The sequence below is a fragment of the Chrysemys picta genome, chromosome 15, assembly GCF_011386835.1.
Source record: "Chrysemys picta bellii isolate R12L10 chromosome 15, ASM1138683v2, whole genome shotgun sequence".
NCBI lineage: Eukaryota > Metazoa > Chordata > Testudines > Emydidae > Chrysemys > Chrysemys picta.
Genome location: NC_088805.1, coordinates 22339379 through 22358449, shown reverse-complemented (window position 1 = coordinate 22358449; position 19071 = coordinate 22339379). Strand labels below are relative to the sequence as shown.

General features: G+C 41.3%; 1 protein-coding gene across 17 annotated transcripts in view; it reads right to left on the bottom strand.

Annotated features, from left to right (window-relative positions):
* Nucleotides 1-19071, bottom strand: part of RIMBP2 (RIMS binding protein 2) — a 359348-nt gene that overhangs the window by 286530 nt on the left and 53747 nt on the right. For 4 of the 17 annotated variants that reach the window (XM_065568592.1, XM_065568595.1, XM_065568598.1 and 1 more), the window contains exon 1: nucleotides 17005-17656. The exons of 11 other annotated variants lie outside the window; for them this stretch is intronic. The gene's annotated coding sequence lies outside the window, so the exon portion shown is untranslated. Of the gene's footprint in view, nucleotides 1-17004; nucleotides 17687-19071 lie in introns of those variants that run through there. 2 more of the 17 variants (XM_065568596.1, XM_065568594.1) reach the window with 2 other exon arrangements.

Genomic DNA, 19071 nt, shown 5'->3' with positions numbered 1-19071 from the left:
TGCATGTAAATCACAGCACATAGGGTTGGTGAAGTCACCCTCTGTTAGGGGCATGAACTCTGTTGCTTTCCTTGCTTGACTGCAGGAAACCCAGGCTGCATGAGCTGAAGGTATGTAAGATTACGTAAACTGCTTTTTGTGCATTTGCTGCAGGGAGTCTTACTAGTTAGTTTTCACTGCCTTTGGTACAGAGATTGCTGATGTGGTGTGTTGGATGCAGTGGAACAGACATCTTGCTTAAAATTGTCCTCATGTGCTGCTGCTAGCAAGTTCTATTGTCCGCTATTTGACCGTTCCTTCACAGAGCTGTTCCATTCGCTTGCCTTATTGCTCATTTCAATAATAGATGTTCCCCTCTGGGTTTGCATTAAGGCGGTACACATTCCCCTGGACTCCTTTCCCCATCTCCATGATTGACTTTCATCTGGCATAGAGTTTAAACAGCTTATAAGGTATTCTGGGGACAACATGAATAATAACCCCATCACACTTGGTCTCTTAAGAATAGAAGCTTGAAATAAGAACTTGTTTTTCTAAAGAATACCTTCAGGGAAACCACAATATTGGATCAGCAGAACTGCCCACTGATCTGTATAGTTTATGCTGGTGACAATTAGGGGAACCCCACTGTTTCCAAAAAAGGGAGATCAATTAACTTTTAGCTGGCAATTTAGTCTACATTTTAAATTGCTCAATGAGCCGCACAGAATAACAGAAAGGGAATGTGGATGACAGGGCTCTGAGGACAAGAGAGGAAGGTTTTCTAGTAGTCAGGGAACTAAGCTAGGACTTCAGAGAGCTAGGGTCAATTCCTTGCTCTGCCACAGACTTTCTGTGTGACCTTGGGCAAGTCATTTAGTTTCTCTGTGACTTAGTCCCCTATCTGTAAAGTGGGGATAATAGCACATCCCACAACTACTGTGAGGATACATTCAATATTCTGAAGTACTCAGATATTGGAGTAATGGGGGCCATAAAAAGCTTTGTCTATATAGATGTTACCAACAAATCATAAGAAATGTATATAGTTTTTAAAGCATACACTGGGGACTTGTCAGTCTGATAATCTTTTGTAGTTTAGGGTCAGATTCGGCTTTACTGGATTGGAGCCTAAATCCAGGCCAGACCTGTAGGAACTAGAAGTTATTTAACATCTGTGAGCTGACTGGTGAGCAGATAGGTGTCCAAACCACAAAACCACTATCACAGTTTGGAGACCTTTTGGGGCAGCCTCAGTAAGAGGCAAAGTCTGGTTTGGCCTGGATAATGGACTCACCTCTAGAAGAGTCTCTTCACATCAGTCAATATACATTGGTCAGGTGGGATCGAAGGGAAGCTCACACTGCTGCAGCATGCCTAGTGCCTGTTCTGTTAGTAAACACAGGACTCCAGTCTCCAGGACTCAGTTTGATTGTGCACTAAATTCACACCACAGTCATAGCGCTTTAAAACATTTGTCTTTCAAACGTTTAAAAGTACACATAGATTCAATTATTATTAATGGTGGTAATGCTGTGATCTCATTTCTCCCATCTTATTTTCCCCTATGGCATGAGCATGGTAATTTTCAGATGATATGTAATACAGAATGGGATGCTGTGATAATTCCTCCGAATTATTTATCTAATGCTTGTATTATTTATATAGTAGCAGCCTTTTATCACTCCAATAATGATTGATAGGGATAGTTAAGCGTTCCTTTGAGGCACTTGATGGGGCCTCAGTGAATAAGATCTGTGGGGGGGTCATGAGAATACCAAGCTGTTCCCCGTCATCCCCCTGTTAACTTGTATTAAAGCCCTCCTTATAAGGACAGCTAGTCAACCAATCAGAAGACTGCAGGTGCAAGTATTGGAAGAGCGCTATCATTTAATTGAAAAGGATACATTCAGCATGCAGGAGAATGGACTGTATGAGCCTCTTGAGATCCTTCCTAGCTCAAAAGATATTATGATAAATTAAGCCTACAAAGAGCTTCTGGTGACATGAAAACCAGGATTTTTTTTTTTATGGTATTGCTGCTTTTGGCATACATTATACCTTTTATTTAACTCATACCAATAACTATAATTTTGATGTTATTGCAGATAATGAAAATAAATGGCATTTCCTATCACTAACGTCTCTATTTTTCTTAAAGCCATGAAGGATATAGAAACACTGTCCCACCAGACCCTCTCCACAAACATCAGATTGCTTTAGCTTCCAGAAGGACTCCCTTGAAGTCAGTGACAATCCTGTAGAATGCAGAAAAATGCTTACTTCTGATATTTATTCTTTTGGTGGATGTAGAGAGGGAAATAGTCCAGAAAGGAACAAATGCACAGATAAAATCAAATTCTAGCATGTGGCACAGCATGAAAGGCGGACCCATGCCAAAGAATTCAGGATGATACCATCACTTGCCGGCTGTTTGACTGACAGTATTTTCACATTCAGTATTAAACTGACTGATTTAATATAGATGTGTTATACTTGTTTAAATAAACAAGACAGTCCAAAGTCCAGATGAACAGCACAAAAACTCCCTCATATAGGTTGGGACAGGTACTGCCTTTTATACTGTATATTTATCTTTAGGATTTTTCACTCCCCTTTCTTTTCTGCTCCCTTTTGAAGAGTATTTGGTTTAAATTCTGCCTTCTCTCTCAAACATACATTTTTCCATTGTATTTTGTTCTCTTGCACCCCTCTCGGCTTCTCTGCTGCCTCCAATCTCCCCTAAGCAGACAGCAAATCCAACAATATATAGATCAAACTTTTTAGCCCGACATATGAAGGGGTTCAAAATTAGGCAACATAAGCTTGCCCATGCCCAGAAGGAACAGAGCTGCAGGACGTGGCTTGGTTTATTTCTCCAGGAGGCCTTTCACCAAAGATCTTTCTCCTTTTCAGAATGAAATGTATGTAACATGAATATGCTTCCACCCAAATGCTGTGGGGGCACTTAGGAACCATGGCTACTCTGGGTGGGGGAAGTGAAATTTGTCAGACACTTAAATCCTCTAAAGAAACCACTGCCAATGCCTCCGGCCCCAGTGCAGCTTGTAATACTGACCTCCATCCTCATCTCTGATTCGATGATACTGTAAATCTTACTGCCTTTAAAAAATAAAAGCAGCATGCCCAACTCATGTCAGTAATGACCAAATATTATCATCATCTAACATCTGCACACTGGAGTTATAATAAAAGGAGTCACAGGAATTGCCATACTGGATCAGACCCAAGGTCCAGCTAGTCCAATATCCGATCTCGGACAATGGTCATTACCAGGTGCCTAAGGACCTCATGGTAAATAGATGTGGAATAATCTGCACCCCATATAGAGACAAGGATGAGATCTAATAGATAAAGACTGGCTTACATCTTGAAGTACATCCCTTCCAAATCAGTCAGTTGTTTAAGTTTTATTTCCTGTGGACATATCACAGTACCTGGCACAGTTGTGTTAGGGCCAAATTCACTGCAAGTGTAAACTCAATTAAAGCTGATGTGAGCCCTCCACATTGAAAGCATCTTCTTTATGCCAGTGGTAAATCTAACTCAAGCTCTGTTTAATTAAGGGGTATTAAAGGGGCACACTGATAAATTTTCTGTACTACACTTTCAACCTGTGTGATGTGTTTTTTGGGGGGGAGAAAAAAACCCACACATGTTCTACCTTTAAAGGTTTGAAGGTCAGGCAGTCTGACTTAGCTACCCAAGTTGGGAGGGTGGATGGGGGGAAAAGGGAATCAAGAGGGCTCAAGTGTTTGCTAATTTGTTTTCTTTCCATGGCTCAAGATTGAGGTTTTTTATAAACAGCTGGAAAGAATGAGAGTAGGGGTTCGAGAGAAAACTGGGCTGTGTCTATGGGTGGGTTGTTTTTAATTTGTTAAGACAAAAAATATTCTGAAAACACTGACAGAAACTTCTACCAATCACAAGGACAAGAGGCAACTCAAAGCAGAGAGTCAAAAGTTTATATTTAATTAATGAATGTACCAGCTATTATACAGTGAAGTATTATCCCTGTTTTACAGATGAGAGGACTGAGGCACAGATGTGCAGCGATTCGCAGAGGCTCTCACAGAAAGTCTGTGGAAGAGTGGGGAAGTGAACCAAGATTGCCTGAGTCCTAGATCAGTGTCTTCATCTCAAGACCAGCTTTTCTTTCTTTCCATAGCAGGATTTTTCAGGATAAATTCTTCCCTATCCCTAACCCTTTAAAACAACTGACCCAAAGCATCAAATACAACTGTGAGTGTAGTCTGGGTGTCTACACAGATAAAGTTCAACAGAGAAGCAGTGCTGCCAACGCTTGTGATTTTATCACAGGTCTCACAATACAGTACATGGTGTTGCTGTTAAAGGCCCAACTTCTTGATTAGTTGAAAATTTCAACTTTTTTTGTAAGCTTCTAGCCCTACTAGTGACAGAGAAAAGTTTGAAACCCTGAACTCTAAAGGATGAAAAACCAGAAGGCAAATAAGATTCCAAATATTTATTACTTTTTTTAAATGTCGGGATTTGCAGGGGCCTGGCTTGTGATTTTTGAACACCTGGAGTAGGCAACAGTGAAAGCAGGACATCAAGGGAACATAAATGAGCATAATAAGACAGCGATCTGGAGGGGTGCAGTGAAGAGCCCTACAGGAGCAGCTGATATATATGACCACTGCCTATCAATATTTACTTATTATTATTTTTGTGCTTCCCCATATGTTGTATACACCTGCTGTCTCAAATTTAGTAACAAGTTCTAGGGCGAACAGTCTCTTTTACCTTTGTACAGTGAGTACTACAATGGGGTTGGGCCCTCCAAAGCTCTTAATCACAACAACAGAGTAAGCTCACCTGGCTGTACTCAATATCTATTTAGAAGCTTTGCTTGGAAAGAGATCAAAACAGTAAATGTTTCAATGCAGCATTATTTTTAGAAGTACATACTTGCTTATTGCATCAAAGCTTGCAGTTGTGTTTATGAAACATATGGGGATTTATTTACCATATACAAATGCAATGTTTGCTCTTCAATGTTTACTGCTCAGAGAAGGTTTTCATGATGCAGCAGTAAACACACCTGAGCCCTGTATACTTGTGGCTTACACCATCTTGGTCAGCAGCTCAGGCTAGCAGTCCATGCCACTGGGGCCGCACTGCTATTTCTAGCACGGTAGTTGAAACAGAGCTAGCTTGTGTCCGTCTACCCAAGCTGGGAATTAGACCTCCCATCGGCAGTGTAAACATAGCTTTAAATCAGGGCCGGCTCCAGGGTTTTGGCCACCCCAAGCAGCCAAAACAAAAAACCAAACAAACAAAAAAGCCGCAATCGCGATCTGCGGCGGCAATTCGGCGGGAGGTCCTTCGCTCCCAGGCGGAGTGAGGGACCGTCCGCCAAATTGCCGCCGAATACCTGGACATGCCGCCCCTCTCTGGAGCGGCCGCCCCAAGCACCTGCTTGACAAGCTGGTGCCTGGAGCCGGCCCTGGCTTTAATGTACGTAAGATTCATGCTATCCGTGTACATTGCATGGTTTCTAGTATGGCAAAGTATTTTTACCAAGTCAGCCTATATAGCTATGAGAAACACATATGGCATGTGCCCAATAACTGACCACTCATTATAGAGCACAAAGAGGTTATTTCTTAGCACTCATAGGTATGTTTACACTGCAATTAAAAACCCGTAGCTGGCCTGTGTCAGCTGACTTGGCCTCGCCGGGCTCAGGCAAAGGGCTGTTTAATTGCAGTGTACACTTGCGCTGGAGCTCACGATCCGGGATCTTTCCCTCCTGCCAGGTCCCAGAGCTCGGGCTCCAGCCTGAGCCCAAATGTTTACATTGCAATTAAACAGCCCCTTTGCCTGAGCCCAAGTCCGCTGATAGCGGCCAGCCCAGGGCGTCTAATTGCAATGTAGACATACACTGTGGCACTCAAACGGGCACTCAAATGACTAAAATAAATTAGCCCATTTAAAGGCTCATTCCTGGTTTTTAAAGGGAAATAAAAACTTTTTAAAATTTGGCTTCTTTATCATAATTTAGATAAAGCCCTAGCCCAACAATCAAAATTTCCATTCATATAAACCAAATTAAAACACACATTTTTACAAAGATATATTTTACCAATTAGATGTATAACTCCTTTCAAACGGAGGTTTTACTCTCTTGCTAAAATGCACTGTAGAAATGAAAGTTTAATACCCTTCACATAAATAGCATCAAAACTGATCACTGGAGGCAGCCTTTAGCCAAAGCATGCCTCAACTGAATTTTGTTTCTTCAGTTTTATTCATAAACAGCCCATGTTACACAGGTTTCGCCCGTGTTACACAACTTTCTCACTAACCTCAGAGTATTTGGTGCCCTGCAAAATGGTGAGATTTGCTTTTGTTCCTGGCTCAGGAATGTGGGAACATCCCCACTTCTTTAAATTATATTTTATAGGCTGGGATTTTCAAAGGAGCCTAAGGAAATTAGAATTTTAATGGGATTTGAATATGTATGTGCCAGGAGCATAGAACATATGCCGGGTGGCAGTGAGTATATGCATATGGGTCATTGCCAAGTCAGGGACATACACACAGGAATATGTGAGTCAAGAGTCAACACCCAACACCCAGGTCACTCCCAGCAGCAACTCAACTCCTATCGCATATAGCCTGTACTGTGGCCTCTGTGGGGTTTCCCAAAGAAGCCAGAGGCAGGACTGAAAAATTTTGCCCCTCATTTCCCATGTGTGTTTTCCCTAAAGAGAAATCGGAGCTAAAAAGTTGGGAACCAGGTTTTGAACCAGCCATAGCTCAGGGGGTCTGAATTAGGGATACCAGTTCTGGTCCATCTCTGTTTATTGGTCTGTCAGATGCCTGCCGGCCTGACTGAAGTGCTCTGGCAGAATGTGACCCATACAGATGAGGGCTGGGCACTCTGTCCATATTCCATCCCTTTCTTCTTCAGGTTATTTAACATTTCAAGAAATCATTCAAAAGGGCCTTCTAGGGGGTGGTTTTCCCCCACAAAAGAGACTTTCCCTGCAAATTCAGAATAAACATAATTTTGATCCTTGTGTGTTTTGCAGTAAGATCATTCCCTAACTGGTTCTTTTAGCCCTTATCATCACATACAGCTTTTCTCTTTCCCTCTCCCCCAGCCTCTTTTCTGATTAAACGACTTAGAAGAAAATTTCCAACTCTAACATGCCAGGCAGAAGTTATTTATTTACAAACCTTATATCAATGGGCTATATAAATAACAGTCGTAGTTGCTTTAAAATGACGTAGATAGTGTGGCCCTCTTTTGGATTTCACATACCTTTGACTGAATTTACTGAAATTAAATGCATGCTTTCTCAAAAAATCAAATCAAGGTTAAAAATGACACAACATGAAGTAGATTTCTGATGATCAACATCACCTATCAGAGTTAAAGCTAGCAAAGCTCTCATTTTCTTCCAACACGTGTCGACACAAGCATACAACTTTCCTTACAATAAGACTTTTCTGTACGGTGGCTTTATTCTGGCTCATACCCTGCCACAGGACAGTATAATCTCTGGGAAACACACCTCTCTCCTTAAAAAGGATCACTGGGGAAGGCTGATAACCTTAAAAATAGCCCTACCATCATTCTTATAGCTCCACTGTTGTCAACAGAGCTATAACAATTTGCATCAGCAGAGGATTTGCCCTTTACTTTTTTGTATAGTGCCAACTTTGTATTAGGCATTCTATAGGCTGAAGTTCTAATCTTCCATGTTTGTTCGTCCCCCTTAAATAACCCTTGATGGAATCCTTAAGGCGAGACCTACCCAAAAACTGACCTCTGACATCCTGCCTCCAGAACTGTGCCCATTGAGAATGGTTAGGCAGGTAGCAAGCTTGGACTACAGCGGGCAGTGCAACCACCATGCTAGTCTTACTATTACTTTGTCTCCCTACCCCCATCTGTTTGTTTCAGCCACCTGTGTGGTGTCTTGACCTAAACCCAGTCTGCAAGTTCTCCAAGGCAAGTTTTACAAGTTTTAATATGTTCATATTATCATTTTAGCTCAGCAGGGACTGAATCTCTGATGGGGTCCTCTAAGCCAGTGGTCTCCAAAGTGGGGTGCATGCTCAAAAAATTTTTACCGATAGGGGTGCGCAATCAAAAAAGTTTGGAGACCACTGCTCTAAGCACCATCATAATACAAATTAATAATTATTTAGCATGACAGCCTCATTGGCAGGATCTCTTTAATGCACAAAATCATTACCTCCCCAGAATAGCCTTATAGATGTCTCGTTCACATAACAATTTATGCCACAATTTTTCCATTTTTCATTTATTTGATGAGATTAAGTTAAACCTTGGAGAACTTACATTCTTGAGAATGCAGGCCAAAATCAGTGCTTAAGAGGATACAGAATATTCAAACACAGATCTCAAAGTATCTCAGAGAGATACTCTTCATCCACAGGTCTCAAAGAACTTTACATAGGTGGCTAAGTAGGTTGCTAAGCATACATATACAATGAGCCAGATTCATCCCTGGACCAATCTCAGTGAAGTCAATGAAATTAAATCACAGGGAAATTTGGCCCAATAGATCTACAATTATACACATTATCTGGATTATCTAGAAACAGACACCCACCATTAGAACATGGACAGCTATCCCCTTCCCACAGTATAAATGGACAGAGAGAGAGAGAGAAGGCTTGTAACTGCAGTGATATATAGTAGTAATGATAAATTTAAAAGAAACTAGTAGTCCAGGGTTTGGAAATTATGTTGAAGGCATAAAGGTGAGAGTGATCCAAAAAAAAAAAAAAAGTATAACAAACCAAAAAAATACTAATTGTTTTTCAACCTCTCATGTTTTAATTCTTTCCCCTGCTTCCATTGTGTGTATATTGTCTAATACAAACAATAATTAGCTCTAATATAGATTAATAAAGTCATCGATTTTAAGGACAGAGGAACCATTTACATAATTTAGTCTGGCCTCTTCCACAACACAGACCATAGAATTGCCTCCAATTATTCCTATATTGGAACTTTTATCCCAAGGTTTCAAAGTGCTTCGTAAAGAAAAGTAAGTATACTATGCCCATTTTCAGAGGAGGAGATTGACACAGAGGTATGATGTGACTTGCCCAACGTCATAGAGCAAGTCTGCAGCAGCGCCAAGAATAGGAGCCAGGTCTCCTTAGTCCCACTCAAATGCCCAAACATGCAAGTTTGGAAATCATTTGAGGAATGGACATGACTTGTGTATCTACGAAATGCCTCGTACATTTTTGGGTAGTGTGTAAATAACATTAATAGTACCCAAAACAATTATTGTATGCATATAAAGCCAAAGGACAAAATGCTGGTTATGGGAAGGAAGGAGGAACTATTATTTTTATGGGTCTGACAACATGTCATTTACAAGAAAAATACTTCTTTTGTGAAATAGCATCCTAATGAATTACCATGCATTAACATTTTATAATCTCTACCTAGCAATTTTTAAAACTTCTCCTTTGATTCATGTTTCATTTTGCATAATGCATAAACAGCCCAATTAGGATGTGTTTTCAGGGGTTATTTTAAACCAAAGAGGTTAATTTAAATCCAGGGTGAACATGCTATTAGGAATTTAACAAATACCTGGGAAGGAGGAGGAGAGTGTTCCAATATGCTACTTCATCTGGATTGTTACCTGGCATATCAGGGCATCTAAAGACAGATATTTGTTACTAAGGTAAATGTACCCTGGCCCCCACGTGCACACACCCTGCAGAAAAGACAGACGCTGCCGACTGGAAAGCATTTCAGGGAAAGAAGACAATTGGCCAGACAACTGAGGGCACAAGTCATTTGCCAGAACAAACTGTCCACAAGGTTCCTACAGTCATTCTACATAAAAACTGATCAGACTGGTAAGCTTCAGACGGAGCCTTATGTCATGCCCAGTATGACACAAGCACATTTTTACAAACTACTTATGGGTTATGTAATAGAGATCTGCAGAGCATTAGCAGTCACATGACATAGCCCACTAAGATTTCAAACTGCCACCCACAAAATTTAATTAGCAGGCAGTAAACAAGGGACAGGAGGAGAAAAATACTCAGAGGCTCCAGAGAGAACATTCTTCTTAACATTATGAACAATATACATGATTCCTTTTATGAGGAGAGGAAGGGTTGGGTTTTTTTTTGCGTTTTGGTTTTACATTTAAATAAAACTATGACTGCCACAGAAATAGAGAAATTCAGTGAGCAAGGGATAGGCTTAAATACCTATTGCTTGTTACAGTGATAACTGTGGGCCTCATCCGGCTGGGTGCCCAGTGCCCTAAGCTCCATTTGCCTTCAATGGGGATCAAGGGCACTTGCCCATCCAATGAGGCCCTCAGAATTAGGTCTTATGGATCACAGTCTCAGTTGGTATAAAGCAGCCTAATTCTACTGAAGCCATCCTTTCTTTACACCAGCTGAGGATCTGTCCCTTATTTATTTTTTAAAGGGCAATACAACAAACCAGAAGAGAAATAATTATTTCTGGAACATGGCAACAAAAAAGCACCATGATGTTCTAAGGGGGCATGACCAAGACAGGTTCCCACAGAATGGAGATGAGCCATATTCAGACTATGAGTGGGGATTGAGGGGCTGAGGCAAAATATTCCACGTCTGGTGGAATTTCATCCTCCTCTCTGGATTCTGTTAAACCATCCCTCAGCAGGATTAATTTTAGCCCAGGCTCAAAGGGACCCTTTCTGCCTCTGGTACATTCTAGATTTCTAAGAATATACCTGAAGCTGCCTGTGATGCTGTGTATAAAAAATATGACCATTTGTATCATCGTTGCTACCACTGCTATACAATTGCAACAAATCTTGTACAAAGCATGTCGTGTAAGGTGTCAATGGAAAAGTTATGATTTGCTAAGTATGATTATTCTGTTTATATGCATGTATCATCTGTGTATCTGAAGTTATGAATATTGGATATGTACTTGTATTTTAAACATACTTAAACCTTTGTGTTGTTGTAACCCACTACACTTCCTGGGTGTGGTGTTCTGTCCCATCTAGTGGCACCGAGACCATTTAGAAAGAGTTAAATGAGTCTGCTCTACAGCCTTAACTAGCAGGCAGTTGGCTTTTAGCTCATGCGGTAGAGGCTCATGCACTAAGCTCCGAAAGTCCCCGGTTTGATCCTGCCTGCCCATGACCAGGGTCTGTCAGCGTTACATTGTATTCCTGGGTGGTGCCCCTCCACCCCGATAGAATTTTCATTAGGGCTAGACAGCTAGGTGTTGATGACCTATCAAGGACACTCCACTCACACAATGGGCAATTGAAGAAACTCATCCTGTCCAGATAGCTCTTCCTGAGGATGCCTCAGACAGCAAGGGGCCAATTGCGACCCCCCGTGAGTTGGCAAAACATAAAGGGATATGTGATATGCTCATGCGACCTTAGACTCCACCTTGGGCCAGTAATTTTCCATATACAGGGTCTGTGGGCTTTGTCTGGGACAGTAAAGATTCCATGCATATGGCAGAGGATATAAAACGACACCTGAGACATCTCCATGTTGCCTCTTTCCTGCTCTAATTCTCTGGACTGTGGATTTACATCTAAAAGTAGCATCTTGAACTATGGACCTAGGACCTTCCAATCTTTTGGAAGTTGCCAGTGAGACTTTACAAGCCAGCAATCTATTCCATCACTGCTACAAACCTGATATAAGGACTTGGCAATCATTTGTGTGTGTATGATCTATTAACCATGTCTAACTCTCTTTTAGTAACTAACTAAAGATTTAATAATAAGGATTGGCTGACAGCATGATATTTGGGTAAGATCGGAGATTCATAATGACCTGGAGATATGTGTCTGATCCTTTGGGATTAGAAAGAACCTCTTATATGGTGAAATGGGTTTTCAGTAACCTCTCACTATATTAGATTGGGTTGTTGGATGGGAGCCAATGTCTGGAAAGCCTAAAGGGGACTGTGTTTGGCTTCTGGTTAACCAGTGTGGAACTATAGTAGCTCTTTTGTTACTGGCTTGGTGAATCTAATTATAGAATAAACCATCAGTTTTGGGGACTGTCTTCCCCATTTCTTGCAGTCTGCCCTGAGTGTGGCCTTCTCAATGTGGCCCATCCCAGGCACCTGGTCACATTGTCTACAAAAGCTCCACATACTGTTCCGCAAATCAATCAGGGCCCGATCCTAGGAGAAATTGCTGTGCCCATCATCCCATTGTGCTTAACATCTTAGTGAATCACGCCCTCATTTGAACACTAGGAAGGAGATAACAAAAAATCTGCAGCCAGCTCTTGACTATAAAGGCCAAAAGGAACATCATGTCTAACTGTGATTAGATGAAATAGAGGAAAGGAGATTGTGTCCTACAATTATGCTCAAAGTGCCTTCCTTTGGTATGTTCAGAGACAGGTGTACATGGCTGCTGATTAAGAATAAGCATCAACCATTTTCCATAGTAATGTCACATTTATCATCTTAAAAAGCACTCAGTGTTATAATGCTTCTACACCATAATGTAGATGAGGTGAAACTTTATTAAAGTTAAAGAACTGCTTCTGTTCCCTTCTCCCTACATGCTGGGCTTGGTAATGTGAATATTTTCTACCAAATCCCCATTGCCAAAATAATCAGAGGAACACACACTTCAGTACACACTGAATACATCTGTGTACACAATGGAGAAAAAAGACATTTAAAAAAAAAATCACATCTGGTATTCCAAAAACTCTCATGAATACAGGTGCTTCTGGCACTTAGAGAACTATTTGTCTAAGAATTAATAAACTGAAGCCAAATACTAAATGGTACTGGGCATTGCTAAATCCTCAATTTATAAGTAGCACCTAGACGTCTCAATCAGAAATTGGGCTCCTTGTACAAGGTATGATATATTACATAGATATGTAAGAAGAGAGTTCCTTTCTGAAGAGCTTAGACAGACAAGACGTAGGAGAAAGGAAGTATTATTTTCCTTATTTTACAGATGGGGAATTAGTCACAGAGAGATTACATGATTTACAGTTTGTCTGTGGAGAGGTGGGAACTGAACCCAGATTTCCAGAGTCCCAGTCCAATGCAGTAGTCACCCACCCTTCCCCCTGGAGTCAGAGTTGCAGATGCTGACCACCTTTCAGGAATGAGCCTGTCTTGAATTAAGAAAATGGCTCATTCTCTTTTCCTTAAAAAAATGTCGACATTTGATGTCTTCAGACTTGCACTTCATAGAATGTACCCAACCTGATAACTTCAGCACAGTATTTAATAAAGGGTTTTTTATAGTTATTGAAAGAGAAATAGAACCTGGGGGTTAGTTACACTCACCATATTCAAACTTCAATGACTATCAGCTGCCCCATGGGATACTTAACTGTTCTACCAGGGCAATTACAGCATCTCCTGAGTCTTCCTCTAGGCAAAAGAGCCCAATAAAACAAGTCCTAGCTTTTCACTGTTGAATAAATAGTGGTTTCATGGTGCAGTGCTTGCAAGGGGCACCATTTTTTCAGCACCGTGGCTCCATCCCAATTTTCTATTTTGTGCTCTAGGCATATTCATTTTTTTTTAAATATTTATGATAGAAATATAAGCAAATGAATTTTGTTTATGCCAGTGATGATCTCAGTGATACTGGCATTTGGTACAATTAATAACCAGTCAGAGAGCAACCTCGAGCATCTTAAGGAATAGCAGCATCAGCTGTGCTATGCTCTCTTCACCGTTTCTTAACGCCATCTCAAATACATTTTAGCCACCTCAATATAGCCCAAGGGAAGCTGTACACAGTGCTAGAGGAGTTCGCCATCAAAATGCCATTCCTATCAGACAGCTCATTGGACGTAACAAGTTACTGCTAATAAAAAGGCAAAGGGGAAATAAAATACAGAAGCATTTGTGCAAAACCTGGCTCTAGGCTAAAGCTTCTTCTAAATACTAAGATGTAAATGAGACAGAAAAAAATTTGTTCAGCAGCCACGTCAATATAACAGACAATAGCATCTTCAATCTCAGAACTTTTGGGTGGCTCCGGTATGAATTCACTGCATAGCTCTACTTCCATTACAGTGCTGTACTGAAAAACTGACTTCGCTATCAAAGTACATGGCATCGTAATTTAATTATGGAATGGGTAGAACACCTTAATTTTACCCCAAAGCAAGTGGGGTCATGCACTAAGTGTGTGTTTTTAATTATTTAATTTTCTAATGGCAACCAGGTGATATGGTGATAAGCACTCATTACATCCTTGTGATAAAAACATAATTGTGTAGTGATATAATATAACTCATGCTCTGTAAAATACAGAAAGAATTACCATACCAAATCAAACCAATGATCATTCCAGAGTGGGATCCTGTCTTTGGTAAATCCAATCCAGAAGTGCTATCACCTCCCATAGTGGGCAACTGTGAGAATGTAAGTCCATTATTACAAAGACATACACATTATTTTATGTTTATGTTTATAGTATGTTTTTGTACATAAGTACTGAGTACACAGATCCGTGTATGTATTTGTGTAGGTATGTATATAAAATATAGACACCTGTGTGTTTGTGCATTATACACATGCATATATTATACGATAAAATATTGAGTATCTAAAATATTGAGTGTGCATATTCATGTAATACACAAACACAGAAGTATATATTTTATATACATACTCAAACACCTATACAAGCACATATGTTTATGTACTATCACCTATCAAGTGAGGTCAATCGCATATAGCAACACTTAAGCAGAGAGAATTACAGCATAGGTGCACAAACCTTATCAGTTAATCAAGGTATCAAGTATCAGCTGCTCTTTTCACATCAGGGTTAAAGTTCTGGGTCCTCTACTGACCCACATTGTTATGGCTCATCTTCTCAGGTTTTTAAAAGACCACGTGACACCCTACAGCTGAAATTTGCCAATATTAGTCTTTAAAAAACAGAGGCACCAAATTTATAAACAGATGGTCCATGTACATACTTGTATGCTACTCAGTGGCATGCAAAGTTAACCTGCACTTCTGTGTGTGTAGCCTTTACCACAGTCATGCTGTGTAAACACAACACAACATGCTAGGTACTAAGCAAAGCAACCTAACACCAATTCAGTTGTCTCGCAAGTAGCAAGTGAGGGTGCCCTCAGTCTGCAGAGAGTATAACCGCTTCACTAGTTCCACCTGATGTAGGGTTTTTTTGTTTTAAGCATGCCACATCAAATGCATTGTTCAGGTTAGCTGGATCTCTTCACTGACAAGAGCAGACAGCAATAATTTATAAACCCCAATACACTTGAAAAATGCAAAATTTTTGAATAATATGTCTTTAAGTAGATAAACCCCAGATGACATCGGCAAGAGTTCTTTCAAATTGCTTTCCTCTCTCAAACTGTGTGTACCAGAAAGACCCACTCTAATAATAATGAAACACCTTCCAGTCATACAAACTGAAACACAAACTGACCACAGTGCCTCTCACAGCATACAGTTCACTTCCATATTTATTTTTTCTCGTTCATTTTAAGCAGTTCCCTTTCATTTCCATTCTACGGCTCTCTATGCCTCAATATTTCACGTTGTTTTCTTAAGGTGGCTGTTACCTTGCTCTGAATTACTCCTTATTTATATTTTGACAGTGGCAGCCTTCATTTTCCCTTATTCTTTGTATCCACTTGGTGCAGTTATTAAAACATCAACATGAATGGCTGCATTTTCATGCAGTGTTTCAAAATATTTTAGGGTACTTTAGAGACCTGTCCCTATTATTGCCAGATGCAATACAGATCCACACTGATAAATTATTCTGTGGAGCCATTTATATATAAATTTCTCTGCATGGTCTTCTGCATTGGACAAAGCTTGGACAGTGCTCATCATTAATGGGTAACAAAAAGCAGTTGCTTTCAAACTTTGAGTGCATTTAAATCTACCACACTTAAAATACTGTTAAGACCATGCACAATTGTAACACTGATGAACAAATCACCATTGGAAAGGAATATGCTTTTTGCTCTACACTTGACATTATAGGAAATAACTACAACTTTAAATAGAGGTCAATAATAGAAAAACTGCAGTATCCCTTGTATATTTTAATTCCCAAATAATACTCATGAATGGATATCTGCTACATGCTAGCTGATTTACCAATATCTATATATGCAAGATATAGTAAAATGTCATTTGTATTATGCATACATATACACACTACCTACCACACAGACACTAATATTATATGTAATACACACACATATATCTAGTATATACATCGTACACACCAATGCACACAAAATCTCTCCTTCCCTCCCTTTGGAAACGGGGGTCTTTTCACAAATCAACTAGTCCAATTTGGAACACAAGATTTGCACATTACAATCTAAAATAAAGAAGCTTTTCCCACCCATTGGTGTCATACCACTTTGATGCCTGGGAAATACCGCAGATAATTTCATTAACAATCTCTCGGGGGGAAGAGCAGTCACACCGACGACTTTGCCATGACACCCCAGCGTTCATCTGCGAAGCACTGGGCCACCGTGCGTCTGCACACAGAGCTCGAAGGGGGGATAAAAACCGCTAGCCAGGAGGGTTACTAACTTTGCCCACAGCAGCTTACGCAGGGAAGAAACAGGGAACCATTAAACCTGTGTCTACGCGTATCTTATTTTATAGGAAACCGACTAGAAAAATGACACAAGATTAAACATCAAGGGGAGGGAGGATAGAATCATCTAGCAAAGGTTTAATCCCTCTACCTCCTGCTCATGCACAAATATCACCACATTTTACATTGTAAGCAGCACCTGAGGGGGGGGGGACCAATGAAGGGCACCCTCAAATTACCGCCTAATAATAAAGTTTGCCCGGCTGTGCTCAGAGTTCCTGCTGCAGTCCTGGCAGCATTGGGGAGAATTCTCCCATCCATCCCCCCCCCCTTTTTTTTGGCCCATAAAGCAGTGAAAGGGGGCGAGCTATTTTGAGAGGGGTCGATCCGAGCCTACCTTGGAACGAAGCGCTCCCGACGGCCAGCAGCGGAGATCTGCAGTGTGCCGGGTCGGGTTACAGCCGGGGGGGAGGCGGCAGGGGCAGCAGCGCCGGTGGATCCGCGCTGCCGCTGGTCCAAGCTACCAGTGATTCACTCGCTGTCTGCAGGGCGGCAGGGGGGAAAGCGGGCGGGCGGGCGCCAGCATCATCGGCCGTGCAGCAGCTGCCGGAGCCTATGAAACCGCAGGGCCGCTCGCTCCGCGCACACGCAAAGATGGCTTTCCCCGATTTGCCAGTTTCTCTTTCGCACGGGATTAAGCCCCGGCGCTGGAGGAAGGATGGAGCGTGGACAGGAGCGGGGGGCAAGAGGCGAGTGAGATCCCAGCCTGGCTCGGCTACAAGGAGGAGGGCGGGGGGGTTATTTTACCTCCAAGTAATGCCATCACCGGGTCTCCTCCGGAGCTGAGCGGCGTGGCCTACTGGGACGAACCAATGGACTGTAATTGCGAGCTTGGGATTTCCCCCCTCCCCTGAGGCACTCCGCTGCAGAAGGGTATTAAATCCGATTACCTGGACCACGCCAACCTTTCCGTCCTTTTCCTTTAAAGAAAACTGCAGCCTACACACATGGAAAACTTCAGCCTCTAACTATGCAGCCAGCAGCTGCCTAGCAACTGGAGGGGAGATACTGGAAAGGCCCAGGGGGGGAAAGAAGGAAGGATTAAAAAAAAAAAAAAAAAAAAAAAGTCTTCCTCAAGGGAAGCAAAACCCTTCAGCCCCTTTGTAAAGGCACCAATCTCCTCCTGATCTGCATGATCTGAGGGCTTGGGAAATGCGCGTCTCCTAGAATGCACCTTAATTTTAGCTATAGGATCTGTCATTGAAAGTTAATTGCCTGTATAGCTCATGAAGAAATGTTGAGTGGAGCTTTCTGCATTTCCATGCAAGGCTTCACAGTGCAAGGAAATACTCTATTCCCAGAGTGCTTAGAATCATTTTATTGAATCCTTCTAAAGCAGCTACAGAAATATACTTCTCCGTTTAATAATTTGGCTCCGTTATTCCAAAAATTAAATGTGCATGTGATTGAAAGAGGCAGTGTATATTTAGAGCCCCTTTTCAGACATCTTACATCCAAAGAAGTGGGCTGTAATCCACGAAAGCTTATGCTCTAATAAATTTGTTAGTCTCTAAGGTGCCACAAGTACTCCTGTTCTTTTTTCAGACATGGTTCTTTCCACCCGGCCCCTGTTTTACAAATGAGCAAACTGAGGCAGAATTTTCAGAAGGGCTCAGTGTTTTCAAAAAAAGCTCAACTCCTATTTAGGAACCTGAATAAGTGGCCAGATTTTCAAGAGAAAATATTTTGCTGCGTCCATGTTGGGTGCTCAGCTCCATTGAAAATAGGATCTATCACACTGGATCGGACCAGGGATCCATCAGGTCCAGTATTCTGTCTCCAACAATATCCAGTACCAGATGCTGTAGAGGAAGGTGTAAGACCCCTCACAGCAAGCATCTGTGGGATAATCTGCTCCTCACATTAGGTCTGATCCAGATTTCTAAAAGCTAGAGATTGGTTTAAACCCAGAAGCATAAGGTTTAATATCCCTGCCAACGTTTGTTAATATTAACTATTATAACGTTGGATATTTTTCCTAAGCACATAAGCATCAAATCTTTTTAAATCTTGCAAAATTCTTAGCCTTACTAGCTTCCTGTGGCAATGAGTTCCACAGTAACTGGATTTCCTTTTATCAGTTTTGAATAGAAATTCTGGTACAAAGTGTCACAGTGGGAACTTCTGGTTGCTGAACACTTTTGAAAATCCCCCATTGTGGGTACTGAGCACCTGAAAGTCTAACCCAGAGAGATTAAGGCCAAAATTTTCAAGAGTGCCTTATTTTGTGGGTGCACATTATGACACACCTTAAAGAGGCCTGTTTTTCAGAAAGCGCCAAGTAGCTGCCCTCTGAAAATCAGGCCAACATAAGGCATGTAAAGTTAGCCCCCCCAAATCCCTAGTCCCTTTTGAAAATCTTGGCCTAACTGACTAGCCCAAAGTCACTCAGCAGGAGAAGACT